This window comes from Pinus tabuliformis, chromosome 4_1 (genome assembly GCF_031772625.1).
Source record: "Pinus tabuliformis cultivar Carrire ecotype Pingquan chromosome 4_1, CPIR1, whole genome shotgun sequence".
In the NCBI taxonomy this organism is placed as follows: Eukaryota; Viridiplantae; Streptophyta; class Pinopsida; order Pinales; family Pinaceae; genus Pinus; species Pinus tabuliformis.
Window position 1 is genome coordinate 29,422,146 of NC_142303.1, and position 15,286 is coordinate 29,437,431.

A 15,286-nucleotide genomic window follows, 5' to 3' on the forward strand; every position below is an offset into this window, starting at 1 on the left:
AAAATTTTGGCTACAAGTCAGCTGCTAGTAACATAGTTCTTGCCATTTCTTGAATAGGTCGGTTTCTCCTTTCAAATACCCCATTTTTCTTAGGTGTTCTAGCAGAGGAGAGATCTCTTTCATGTTCTTTACGGAATTCATCAAATTATTTTGATGTGAATTCTCCCCCCTTATCCATTCTAATACATTTAATTTTGGTGTCCTTTTCATTTTCTACAAGAGCATTAAGATGCTTAAAACATTCAAATGCTTTAGATTTATATTGTATGAAATATACCCACATCATTCTAGTATAGTCATCAACAAATAAAGCAAAATACATTTCTCCTTGGAGTGCTAGAGTTCTAGCTAACCCACATAAATTTGCATGAATGAACTCTAGAGGTTTTGAAGTTGAGAACTCCTTCATCTTGTGGCTAGTTCTAGTTTGCTTGCCATGTTGACATGGGCCACATACAGCTTGATCTGGTTTGGACATCTTTGTAATGTCCCTTACTGGATTTATTTTTTTGATATTGATCAAGTTATCAAAACTTGACTTCCCCAGTCGCTTATGCCACTGCCAGCTTTCATCTGTTTGACTTAGATAACATTTATCTTCTTGAATTTTGTTTAGAATGTAAACATTATCTGATGTTCTAACTCCTTTCACCACAAGTTCTCCTGAGGAAGAGTTCCTTATTTCATAGTTTTTAGTGTTGAAGACAAAATGATGTCCTTGATCACAGATTTGGCTAACACTCAAGAGATTGTGTTTGAGCCCATCTACCAGCAAATCATTTTGAGCCTTTCCTTTTCCATTAATAAGGGTAACGGTTCCTTTTCCAGTAATTTTGGCAAATACAATCCAAAAGTATACATTTCCTTCCTTTTTGTTTAATGATACAAACTTCCTTTTGTCTCTTGTCATATGTCTGGAAAACCCACTATCTACAAACCAAACATTTTCCTCATTGTGAGCACATAGAGCTAGACCACACTTATTCATATTGGGATTTTCATCTTTTACTTCTCTTCTTTTGAGGGGGGGAATTTTTTTCACTATGTCCACTATCATTACATAATGAACAAATTGCATCAAACTTGGCAAAAGGATCAAAAGAGTTGAAGGTCTTGATTTTTCCTTGCCCTTTGAGACTACATGATTTGTATTTTTGATCCTTCAATCTTGGTGCCTCATTCTTATGATCCATGCAATGTTTAGCTTGATGACAAAAGTTTTTACAATAAAAACAATGCCCAAGAAATATATGTTGGTACCTATTGTAATAGACATGATTTGAATCAACCTTCTTTCTTGGAGTTACTCTTCCTTCATTCTTTGGATTTGAGATGGGCCTTTGATGAGATGATTTTTCTTCTTTTGGATTGCTGGAAAGTACGTCTGCATAGATTCTTGAATTATCCTTAGCACTCGATGATTCTTCTTTAAAAACAATCCTAGACTTATCACTTTGAGATTTATGAGTGTTGAGAATCTGATCAAGTGTTTGAGAAATTTTTCAAATTCTTTTGATTTGTTCCATTTCCTTTTTGAGAGATACTATTTCAGCTTCATGTCTTTCACATATAATGTCCACTCTTCTTTTATCTTTCTCTTTGTTCGCTTTAAGAGAGATAACCTTATTTTGTAACTCCTCATTTTCTTTAATGGTACTTATCAGTAATTCATGTGTATCTTCTTCATTTTCGTGTCTTGGTTCATCATCTTCAGTGAATGCCATAAATAGTACTTCCTTGCTTCCAGCATAGTCATTCTCTTCATCTGATTCATCGTTACTTCCTTTGTGATGGAAGATATATTTAGATGATTTCTTCTTGATGACCACATATTCATCGGATTCAGATTCATCTTGTTTAAATAGGAAATTCTTCTTAGTAAATCCTTTCTTTTTTTATATCCTTCCTTTTGAATCTTCCTCATCATCACCATCATGATTATGAGGACATTTTGCAGCATAATGACCTATTCTTCCACAGTTGAAAAAAATACGAGGATGCTTACCTTTTAGCTTGGATCCTTTCTTTAGTCATAGTACAAATTGTGCCAATTCGGATTCAACATCGGAGTCATCACTACTAGTATTCCATCATTTCCCCTTTTTTGATTTTGAGGCCTTGAATGCTGCATCTTTGGAACGTGGGATTCCTTTTCTCATCTCATAGGAAATGAGGATTCCGTGAAGTTCATCCATCTTGAGAGTGTCTATTTCCTTCATTTATTCTATAGCACCTACTTTGGAGTCAAATATGCCTGGGAGAGATCTTAAGACCTTTTGAACAACGGTGCTTTCTTCAATCTTTTCTCCTAATCCTTTAAGAGAGTTGACTACTTTAGCTACTCAGAGGAAGTATGATGCAATAACTTCTTCATCATCCATTTTCAGACTTTCAAACTGCATCCTATGAGTGTGAATATTTTCCTTCTGAACTTTGGAGTCCCCATCATATAAGCTAACCAACTTATCGCATACTTCTTTGGTCGAGTCACAATTCAAGACTTTTGTAAACTCAAAATTAGTAATTCCACTGGTAATGGAATTTAGAGCTTTAGCATTTTAAATGTACGCTTTCCTTTCATCTTGATCAATAGGAAGAGTGGGAGGGGAATTGTACCCATTCAAAACAGTGTTCCAAACTTCAGGTCCAAGGGAAATTAAGCAGTAATACATTCTTTTTTTCAAAAACCAAAATTAGTACCATCAAACAAGGAAATCCTTCTTGTCATTTCTTGATTCTTCATTGTAACTAAGAATCCTTCTTCCAGCTATTAGGCTAATTCTGAAGAAGCTAGCTCTAATACCAATTGCTGGAAATACTAAGAGGGAGGTGAATCAATATTTCTTTTCAATTGTTATTATTACCAGTTTAGATTCTTTACAATTTAATCAAAGACATGATTTTATTAAAATATAGAAAAATATTGAATACAATATCTAATGAATTTTGCCAAGCACCAACTTGGACTTTGATGAGGCTCCAACCTCTAGGGATCTGACCCTACAGTTTTACTTTGTCAAGAAATGTTTGATTATATTATACCGCTCCCAAGGACTTCTTTACCAAACCTTGTCCTTGTAGTCTTTGTAACAGGTCGATGTTTGCCCTATGGCTTCACTTCGGGTCTGAGCCTTCCAAGATGAACCCAGTAAAAATATTTGTCTTCCCACTCTGTCTTCGACTTCCTTCTTCACTCGGCCTTCAATTTCTGCTAGACCTTCGGATTCCTTTGTTTCTTCAAGTTCACGAGTTGTGAGTTGTTTCACTTTCTTTGTAATGGATACCCGAGATCAATGTTCTTCAACTTTAATGTTCCGATGTATTTCTCCTTTGGTCGACCTTTGCCTTCTTCTCCTTTGTTTCTGCTCATCCTTTAGTTTTCTTCAAGTTCACGAGTTGTGAACTATTACTTCCTTTTCTATGTATTCTGATGCCCGAGATCGATGCATTTAGTGAAATGTTTTAACTCGTATTTACAGGAGTTTCACAATGACTAAGAGACACATTTATTGGAGGGAGGTCGACTTGTATATTATTCATTCAATTATTCATTGACTTGTTTATTTAAGGAAAAACCATAAAGGAGAGGCTATAACCATATTATAATAGAGGTCTAGCAGTGCCCACATGCCATGTCACTGCTAATCGCAATCGCAACTTTCAAAGGTCTCTTACAAGTCATTCTCATAACATATCTAATTGCCCTATTGCTGATAGAGCGGATGTGATATGATATTAAACAGTCGTTAAAAGATCTGTTGGGTCTACAACATCTATCACAATCGGCGGTTTGGCTGTGTCAACCCTTAAGACTTGCGATATGACTCCCGACAAGGCGGTCACAATATTACATAAAGGTGTATTCTAATGGAGTGGTTGGGTCCGCATATTATATCGTAATTAGTGTTTTTGAATGGAACATCCCTTTATGGTTTGTGATTATGTGACGGATGCGATATTACATTGATTTGTATTATAATGGTGCAGTGGGTCCGTAATGATATCGCAATCGCAAATTTTGGGCGGTGATACATAATAAAGCCACTGATAAACCGCCGATATAATTCCTCCGACACATTGTGGTCTTTAAAGAGTTTTCATGGTTTATTACTGTTAACTCCTCCATTATGGCTCTTACTCTTTGGTTCTTACTGTGACTTCTCTTCACTCTTCCTCTCTTTCGATAGCTCTACTCCTCCGACGTAATGTTACTCTTTGTTCTTCCGATATCACTATTCTTCCCTTTAGCACTTACCCTTGGGAATCACAATGATTTCCAATGGCTTCCCTGATGGCTTTCCTCCTTGGCTTCTTGCTCCTGTTGCTTCATGGATCTACTTTGCTTGGCTTCACATCATCATTTAGTATCCAGAATATTTCCATATTGACATCATTGACAATATAGATCAATAATTCATTGTTGAAAATATTGAGAGGTGGGGTGAATCAGTAATTCTTTTCAATTGTTACCATTTCAAGTTAGATCACTTATATTTAGAACACAAAATGAACAATAAGAATAAATGCTTTTATTAATTTATTCTTTACAATAAATCAAGTACAATGTATGTAGGACTCCAACCCTAGATGAAGACACCGATCTTCAATTCCCCAAGCTCCAAAATGTAATGTGCCAAGCACTAACTTGGACTTTCCAAGGCAGCAACCTTGTCAATTTTGAGGTGCCAACCTCAAGGGCTCCAACCCTATATCTGGTTCAAGCTCCGACCTGGTCCCTTGAGGACTATGATCCTCTAGGGCTCCAACCCTACCTTCTTATAAGGCACCAACCTTGTATTTTTGAGGCTTCAACCTCTTGGGCTCCAACCCTTGCTTTACTTCATCAAGATGTGTTTAGTTGTACTTCACAGCTCCCAATGTCTTCTTCACCGAGCCCTATCAATCTTCAGCAATGCCTTCACTTTAGTCACCACGTCTTGTCATCAATGACAACCTTGTTCTCTTAGAAGGTGTCACCATTTCTTTTCATCATACCTAAACAATTTCTCCAATTTCACCCCATGATGGCTAGTGCATCATGGTCTCCAAGGGTGTCTCCAAGTATTTAAGAATGCTCAAAAGTCCAAGAGATTGACTCCAAGGATATCTTTGATAGTGCTTCCAAAAAACCCTTTACTAATGCTCCAAGTTGCTTCCAAATTAACTCCAATAATTGATCTGAAAATGGGGCACTTAGGCTTCTTGTCTAACTTACAAGAACCTCTCCCACTTCCAAAGCTTTAAATATTCCCAAGTCTTATTGATTAACCCATGCAGAATTAAAATTGCTTGAAAATATAGGTGTATGTTGGTATTTGTTTTTAACTGATTATATGCCTTAAATTCTGTTGTTGTGTTGTAAGTTGATGTGCTAAAACTAATATATAAATACATATCATAGTAAATAAAGCAGCAAAGACAATGCAGCAATAAAATAGACACATGAATAGAAATATTAATTTGGAGTTCACCCAAAACTTTTGGGATACATCTCCTTGAGCTCTAGTCAACTTGACTAGGGTCTCTGGGATTATGGTATAAGTCCTTTTTACAAGCTCTTGGCTCAACTCCTGTTGTTTTACACAGAAACAGTGAGTTCAGACACCATTTTATCCCCTAGCTCTTGAAGCTCTCGGCTTTGTGGCTCTCGGCTCTCGCTCTCACTCTTGGCTCTGGATCTTGGCTCTAGCTCTGGCTCTGGCTTTGGCTTCTTTGGCTCTCAACAATGTACAACTCTCTAGCTTTTCACTTGACCTCCAAGTGACTCCCTTGGCTGCTCTGCACATTCACTTTTGCTTTCTGCGTTTCTTTCTTTCGCCTTATCTTCCCGCTTTGGCTTAGCCTTATACGCTCCTGTCTTAGCGCTGCCTATGCTCGATTTCAACAACACTCTAACAAAAAAACCCCTTCTGTCTTTGACATTCATGGCTTTTAAAGCCAATTGGCACTGCTTATTCGTTTCCTCTTCTCAGGCTCATTGGCTCCTGGCCTCTGTCAGCTCGAATCCCCTTCTGAGCATTAGCAATCATGGCATAACATCTCCAGGGAAGGTGGCCACCTGTTCCATAACAGAATGAACCATCGGTGCCCTTCAAATCCCATAGGTGGTTGTTCTCAGCTTACATAGGAAAATACACAGGAAGCTTGAAAGAATCCGCCCAAATGCGTCTATCAGACTTCAAAAAGTATGAACTCCGCCTTATTTTCCATCAAGTCCGCCTTTTAAATCGCTATCGCAAGTCACATAGGTGCGTTCTATGGTTTTCTTTTGTATTTATAAAAATACATTAAAACATTAAAAATCCCGTAAAATGGCTTGAGACGGACTTGAAATATTATACATTGGCACTTACAAACCCTTTTGGACCTAGTCGCATCGAATCGGCGCATGTATATGTGGCCCACTCTGTCGCATGACTCTGCCGATATCGGTGATTGCGATATCGCTCAGCGCGGGGGTCTCGCCTTTTCCTTGTATCATGGCCACCACCGATGCCGATCGGCCGATTTCAGCGATCGGCATATCGCATCGGCCCGGGGGTCCTTACCTCATGTTATGTGGCCAACCTCTGACCCGATATGTTAGGGATCGACAATCAGGGGTGCCCTCAATCTCTGCTTAAGTCCGCCTTTGGCCCTCCTCCAATGCCATTTCCCTTCATAAGGGTTTTTTGCCCATTTTTAAAGGATTTTTGCCTCTTTTCCCAAAGAACAAGGCATCTTCTTTCTGCGATAACGTTTTCATCCTAAGTCCATTTAAACCCATTCAAGTTGCGGTAGATTCAAAATGAGACGATCTCTACAATGGGGCTAGTTTTAGGAACTTCCTTGGACTTTCATTTTTCCTCTATGAGGAACATCTAGAATTAGGAGTCTATCCAAAATCCATTTTGGATCTCGCCTTCCCACTAAGAGAACTTTTGGTCTCCAAAAGACTGATATACTGATCTAAATAGTACCTGAGAGTAACAACACCCTCTTCTTTCAACCTCCATACACTTGCCTTGCATAGTGCCTTTAACCAAATTTTCTGACCACTTCCCTTCTGGATGGGTTGGTCTTCCCGGGAAGAACTGTCTTCCTCCTTGCCTTCCTGCAGAACTCCTGCTGAAATGGTTATAGAAGATAGTTTGAGCTTCTCTACCTTGATCATTGATCCAATATGGCTCAACAAATGTGAATTACACCTGCTCCACAAAATTCTCACTTGTACATGTTTGAAAAGCTATCAACAACAATTGTTAACAACAATAGGCATACAGACAACAACTGGTGGACTAAACTCTTGCTTCAACAAAAGAAACAGATTTCACATCTTGTGAACACCTCCATGTATTACATCTACATACAAATGACGGACTAGACAACAAGCCCACAAAACATGCCTTTAAAACAAATGACCCTTCAAGTCAAGCATGTAGAAAAGGACCAATAGGACTCTTTTCAAAAGATGAACATTTCATCACTCTCTCCATCTTGGAGAACAAATCAACTTTTCTCAAGTCAATATTACATGTATGTTTAAAGCAATCATCCCTTCAAGTTAACTACACACACATGTTCAAATATAAAGAAAACATTAGTATCCCTGTGTTCATGCACATCAAGCTCATGCATGCATTTCATCTTTAACTTTCGCTTAAGCACATTGTACTTTCGAAGCTGAAATGACATATAATGTTGTGGCAAAAAAGTGAGTCTCCCACTCAATCTTTTCCCATTCACCATCTTGGTAAAAACCTACAACTTGCATCTCATCAACAAAGAAATGCAAACAAATGCATCAGTAGACATGCAACCTTAATTGGAAAAGAACTCTAACCATTTCTTACCAATCCAATTCAAAGGTTTTTCCTTTATCTGTACATCAGCATCAACATGTGAATCATTCTGAAGCACGTCATCCATGGAAACTGCATTTCCATTTCTGACATCTTCTCTTTCCACTTTCTTTAGCTTTTATGGAAGCGTTGTTGGATTCAGAGTCCAACACCTTTCGGCAAGATGCCCTTGCTTATGGTAGTAAGTGAAACACATGTGCATCCTTTTGACAGCATGATTTGCCTTGTCCAATGGACCTTTGGCTCTTTGCTTCCTTTCCTTCAAAAGTTTCCTGTATGTGGCCACTCTCTTCCAACATCTAGAAACATGATGGTTATCCAAACCACAAAAGGAACATGAAATTCTTTTCCCATGCTTATGTGGAAATTTATCATGCTTTGCAAAATCAAAAGGAAGATGATTAGAACCAAATTTATACCTTTCTCTTTCACCTTTATTGCCTTCATGAGGAGGTGAAGTAAATGAAGAAGTGGCTCCCTTTGGAACCCCATCAATCTCTTAAAGGCTGCTAGAGTTTCCACAACTCTCTAGTTCAATTGTGTGCTTCTGAACACCTGCATTCTACAAGTGATATTTCAAGTCATTGAATTCCTCTTGAATACGACCTTCACAATTCTGAGGTAGAGGACATGAAATGAAACTCCTTCTTGGGACTGTTTCAATGGCCTTCATGGTAGCTTTGGAACTCTCTCCATAATACTGTCCATAGCCAAGACCAAAATACTTAGGCCTTTCCTCAACCATTATTGGTTCAACAATACCTTGTGCATGCTTTCCCAAGCCCTTTCCTTCATAACCCATCTTGGACATTAGCTTGGAACCTATGCCTCTAGTATGTTTTTCAAAAGAACCAATATAAGAATTCTTAGAGGAATTTGAAGACAAACTGGAATGTTTACCTCTTCTTCAAGCTGATACTTGACCAAGCCTTCTTTGGCAACAAAGAGTTGTGACTCCAACTCATGCATCCTCTTCAAGTTCATATTTGCAATATGAAGTTGCCTCTCCATTTCTTGCAATTTGTCAGAAAGCATCTGCTTCTCTTCCTCCACGGAATTCAACTGCTCTCTAAGTATGCTACTCTTCCATACATCCTCGTACATTTCTCTCACCTTGCCCATCATAATGAACAAGTCTTGCTTTATGTCTTTATCAAACAGTCTTGTGATGAAAGAGGAATTCGAAGATACACTTGTAGGAGTTTTCATTATGCCAATGAACAAAAGAACTTCAACAATATTGATAAAGAGCTTATGTCACCAACCTTTTGCAACAAACCTCTTGTGCTTTAAGGACTACCTTGAGGTCCTTTGGGATAGAAGAATTCCTTCAGCCCTTCTTCCTATTTTTCCTTCCTGGACTGTGCTATCAGTAGCTTTCCCTTTACCTCTGCAAACTCAGAAAATAGTCAGTCTGTAAAACAAGCACACAATCAGCCTCTTGCTATTCAAACACCTTTCAGACAAGCAGTCTTTGCTTTGTCAATCAAGCATTCTGATATAACCTTCTTTGAAGGTTGGGTTAACCAAACTTAGGCTCCAATACCACCTGATCTGAAAATGGGGCACTTAGGCTTCTTGTCTAACTTACAAGAACCTCTCCCACTTCCAAAGCTTTAAATATTCCCAAGCATTATTGATTAAACCCATGGAGAATTAAAAATGCTTGAAAATATAGGTGTATGCTGGTATTTGTTTGTAACTAATTATATGCCTTAAATTCTATTGTTGTGCTGTAATTTGATGTGCTCAAACTGATATATAAATACATATAACAGTAAATAAAGCAGTAGAGACAATGCAGCAATAAAATAGACACATGAATAGCAATATTAATTTGGAGTTCACCCAAAACTCTTGGGCTATGTCTCCTTGAGCTCTAGTCAACTCAACTAGGCTCTTTGGGATTATGGTATAAGTCCTTTTTACAAGCTGTTGGCTCAAATCCTATTGTTTTACATAGATACAGTGGGTTCATACCATTTTAACCCCTAGCTTTTGAAGCTCTCAGCTTTCTGGATCTCGGCTTTCTGGCTCTTAGCTCTCGCTCTAGGACTTGGCTTTGGCTCTTGGCTCTGGCTCTGGATCTAGCTCTCTCGCTCTGGCTCTGGATCTAGCTCTCTCGCTCTGGCTTCTTTGTCTCTCAGCAATGTATAGCTCTCTAGTTTTTCACTTGACCTCCAAGTGACTCCCTTGGCTGCTCTGCATATTCGCTTTTGCTTTCTGCACTGCTTTCTTTCACCTTAGCTTCCCACTTTGGCTTAGCCTTCTGCGCTCCTTTCTCAGCACTGCCTATGCTCAGTTTCAGCAACACTCTAACAAGAAAACTCCTTCTGTCTCTGACATTCATGGCTTTTAAAGCCAATTGGTGCTGCCTGTTCATTTCCTCTTCTCGATCTCACTGGCTCCCGGCCTCTATCCACTCGAATCCCCTTTTGAGCGTCAGCAATCATTACATAACCTCTCCAAGGAAGGTGGCCACCTGTTCCGTAACGGAATGGACCATCGATGCCCTTGAAATCCCAAAGATGGTAGTTCTCGGCTTACACAGGAAAATACACAGAAAGCTTGTAAAAATCTGCCCAAACGCGTCTATCGGACTTCAAAAATTATGAACTCCGCCTTATTTTCCATCGGATCCGTCTTTTAAATTGCTATCACAAGTCACATAGGCATGTTCCGTTGTTTTCTTTTGTATTTATAAAGATACATTAAAACATTAAAAATCCCGTAAAATGGCTTAAGATAAACTTGAAATATTATACATTTGCACTTACAAACCTTTTCGGGACCGGTCGCATCGAATCGGTGCATATATATGTGGCCCGCTCCGTCGCATGACTCTGACGCGATATTGCGATGTGATTGGTCACAATCACATATCACATGGAGTCGGGGTCTTTCCCATATGGCATCGCTGATTTCGATCCACTGATATCGGCGATCGCGATATCGCTCAGCGCAGGGGTCTCGCCTTTGCCTCGCGTCATGACCATCGTCGATGTCGATCGGCCGATTTCAGCGATCGGCATATCGCATTAGCCTGGGGGTCCTTACCTCATGTTATGTGCGCAGGCTTGCCTCCGACCTGATATGTCAGGGATCAGCAATCCGGGGTGCCCTCACTCTCCGCTTAAGTCTGCCTTTGGCCGTCCTCCAATGCGATTTCCCTTTATAAGGGCTTTTTGCCCATTTTTAAAGGATTCTTGCCTCTTTTCCTAAAGAACAAGGCATCTTATTTCCACGATAAATTTTGCATCCTAAGTCCATTTTTGCCCATTCAAGTTGCAGCAGATTTAGAATGAGACGATCTCTACAATGGGGCTAGTTCCAGGAACTTCCTTGGAGTTTCATTTTTCCCCTGTGAGGAACACCTAGACTTAGGAGTCTATCCAAAATCCATTTTGGATCAATAATGCTTTCAAGACTATCTCCAATAGAGTTCCAAATGTAGACAAAGATGCATGCTCTATATAAGCTAAATAAGTTTTCAACAAATCTGCTCGAACATGGTCTTCAAGTCAACACAAAAATTATTAAATGATTTCCTCACTAGATGCCTTTAAAATAGGTCCATAATATGAATTCAAGACTGTTGTAAGATGTCTTCAACAAATGTCTTTAGATTGCTCCAAAAAATGTCTTTAGTCTGCTCTAAAGATATCAATGGGATGTTCCAAAAGATGTTAGGTCCCTATAATACTAGTGATTCCCCCATTGCTATTGTCATTGTAGCCCTTATTATTATTATTGTGCCCCTATTGTCCCCATATTGTTATTAGTGTGCCCCATAAAAGCCCACTATTGTTATTGTTGTTGCCTTATATTATTATTGTTATTTCGGCTTTGATTATATTGTGACCCTTAGACTCCTATATATAGAAAGGAGGTTTAGTCATTTGTATCATTCGATAATTGTTCATTTGTGTAATGTAAATGAGCTTTTCCCCTCGAAGAGGCTAATTTTGAATTTGTTGATCTATCTTTTCTATATTTTTGTGAGCTGGTTCATAACATTTGGTATCAAAGGTTTGGATTCTAGGGTTTCCCTGCTCCAAATAGGTCATCGTGGAATTTTCGCTATAAATTTTTTTCTGCAACATTTCAAAAGCTAAAACAAAACCCATTTGATCTGAAATCTTGATGATCCTCAGGTCCGAATTTCAGATCTTGTCTCACTATATTTTTGGAGATATGATCTAAGGAAGTTAGGGTTTGTGCAAGCTCCCGAATTACCCAAACAGGTGACTTTGGGAAAATCCTCTCAACTTTCTCTCTAAATATCAAATTAAAATTTCATAAGAATTTACAAAAATAGGACAGACCTTAGTTTTATGTGCATCATTTCCAGGTCTGAAGGTTGAAATAGTGACACGTGGCACTTCGTACAATTTCTCTCTACTGAAAAAGTGTATAATCAGGTCTTCGTGGGATATTGGGTATAACTCTTTCTTGGAGAATGAAATTTCGATCAAACTAGCGGAGTTAGAAAGAGGACTTAGAGGGCTACCATAGTTCATAATTTTAGACCTTGGAGATTCAAAATTTCAAAGATACATCAAATTTAATATCGAGCTCTTACAAAGTGAAAAAAGGTCTGTAGTTGTTTTTGAATTTTACATAAGTTGGTTTCAAAAATTAGTTTGAAGGAATTGAAAGGGCATAATGAAGTATAATTATCATTAATTGATGTCCCGAAGAAAGAAAATCGAAACACCTAGTAAGAAACCTGAATTCTCTAGCATGATTCGTGAAGAAGAGGAAGCAATGCAACATGATATATCAAAATAACGAGACCAAGTGCAACAAAATTTACTCTCACAAAAAGTAACAGAAGCTAATATGGATGGTTTAAAGAAATGCGTGGAAGCTAAGATTGATGGCATGGAAGATAATATGTATGGTTTAAAGAAAGGCATGGAAGTTAATATGAATGAAGTGGAAGCTAATATGGATGGTTTAAATAAAGGTGTGGAAGCTAAGATGAATGACGTAGAAGCTAAGATGGAACGAAAAATGGAAGATTTGAAGGCAGATTTGACAAAGTTTCTACAAGAAATGTTTACTAATGGTGAAAGGGTAGTAAAGTAAACTCATGATGAGAACAAAAGAAATGTTAATCACAATTTCATAGACTCTAACATTGGATTGAAGACCCACCATTTTCCAAAGATCGATATGAGGAAGTTTGATGGCAAGGATCTCGTAACATGGATACTACAAATGGAGCAATATTTCAATCTCCACAATGTGAAAAACACCCAAAAGGTATGCATTGCAACTTCATATTTGGAACCAAATCAGTTTGTATGGTATCGATGGTTTTTCTCTCGTAAAAAAAAATTCACTTGGACAATTTTTTATGGAATAAATGATAGCACATTATGAGGATATAAAAAGAAACACCTTTTTTAGCCAATTGATAAATCTCAAACAAAAGGGTTAAATGATGGAGCACATTGAGAACTTCCAAAAATTGAATACAAGTGTAAAAGATATTCCAGAGGAGCATAGGATTGATGTGTTCATAGGGACTTTAAAGGATAACATCCAACATGAGGTTCACCTTTGGGAACCTGATTCATTGGAGAAGGAATTAAGGTTGGCAAGAAAAATAGAAAGAAAAATTATGGCAACAAGGAAGCCTACCACTCACAACTATAAATATCAAAGTGTTGTTGCCCCAAGCCTTCCACAACCTACAAGGTTGACACCACAACAATTGGAAGAAAAAAGAGCAAAAGGGCTTTGTTATAGTTGCGATAGCAAATACACTAAAGGTCATAAGTGTGCTAAGAAGAATTATTTTACATAGATTCTGAAGAGGAGGAAGAAAAGGAACAAGAAACGTCAAAATAAGAGGATATGCATCGAGAAAAAACCCTAGAGAAAGAAGAAATGAATCCGACCATATCTTGTAATGCATTGGCTGGAATTACCACTCCTCAAACTATCAAGATAGAAGGAAATATCAAGAAGAAAAAGGTAATAGTGTTGATTGATTCAAGTAGTACCCATAATTTTATTCATTGTAAGATAGGCAAGGAATTGAATTGCTTCCTATATCCAGTACCAAAGTGTCAATTGATGGTTGCAAATGGAGGAACCCTAAATTGCTCAAGAAAGTGCCATAATATCAAGCTATCCATGGGAGAATATGTGTTGAATAGTCTAATGCTTTCCATTCCAATGGGTGTTGTTGATGTTGTACTATGAGTCCAATGGCTATAATCCTTGGGTACAATAGCTTTTAATTTTCAAGAAATTTTCATGAACTTTTGTTCGGAAGGAAAGGAAGTTGAATTAAGGGGTATCCAAAGGAAACCAACAAAGATAATTAGCTCTAACGGAATGACGCAGCTTCTAAAGAAAGAACAACGAGGCGAAATTGTACAATTATGTTCACCAAAGGTTCCCACATCGAAATCATCTATTTCTCCATATCTCAAAACAGTCTTGGATAATCATTCTAAGGTATTTGAGACTCCCAAAGGCATCCCACCTGTTCGTGATCATCATCATGCTATTCATTTGATTCCAGGAAGTGTTCCTCCAAACATCATGCCTTACAAATATCCCTATGCCCAAAAGAGTGAAATGGAATGTATGGCTGCAGAACAGCTAAAGGACGATATAATTCAACCTAGTCAAAGTTCTTTCTCTGCTCCAGTAGTATCGGTGCACAAGAAGGATGGATCATGGTGCATGTGTCCGATTATAGGGATCTCAACAAGCTCATTATTAAAGATAAATTTCCCATTCCTTTCATTGATGAATTATTGGATGAATTGCATGGATCAATTTACTTCACCATGTTGGATCTTCGTTTAGGATATCATCAAATCAGAATGAAGACTGAAGACATTCCAATAACAACATTTAGAACTCATGAGGGTCATTATGAATTTTTGGTCATGCCTTTTGGCCTCACCGATGCACCTTCTACATTTCAAGGTTTGATGAATTCCATTTTCAAGCCCTTCCTTAGAAAATTTTTGTTAGTATTTTTTGATGATATAATAATCTCCAGCAAGTCTTGGAAGGATCATGTTCAACATGTTGACAGGGTGCTCAAACTATTGGAGGAGAAACAATTATATGCAGAAGGCTCCAAATGTTTCTTTGGAGTACAAGAGGTGGAATATCTGGGTCATATTATATCTCATGAAGGTGTTAAGGTATACCCTAGAAAAATTAAATCCATTAAGGAATGGAAAATTCCCACATCCATAACGCATATGTAAGGATTTCTCGGGTTGACAGGGTATTTTTGCAAGTCTTTTAATAATTATGGGAGAATGGAAACACTTCTAACAACATTATTGAGAGAAAGATGCATTTTCATGGACTCTGGAAGCAACAAAGGCCTTTGAACATCTTAAAGAGGCAATATTCCAAGCATCGGTCTTAGCTACACCGGACTTCACAAAAACCTTTATTGTGGA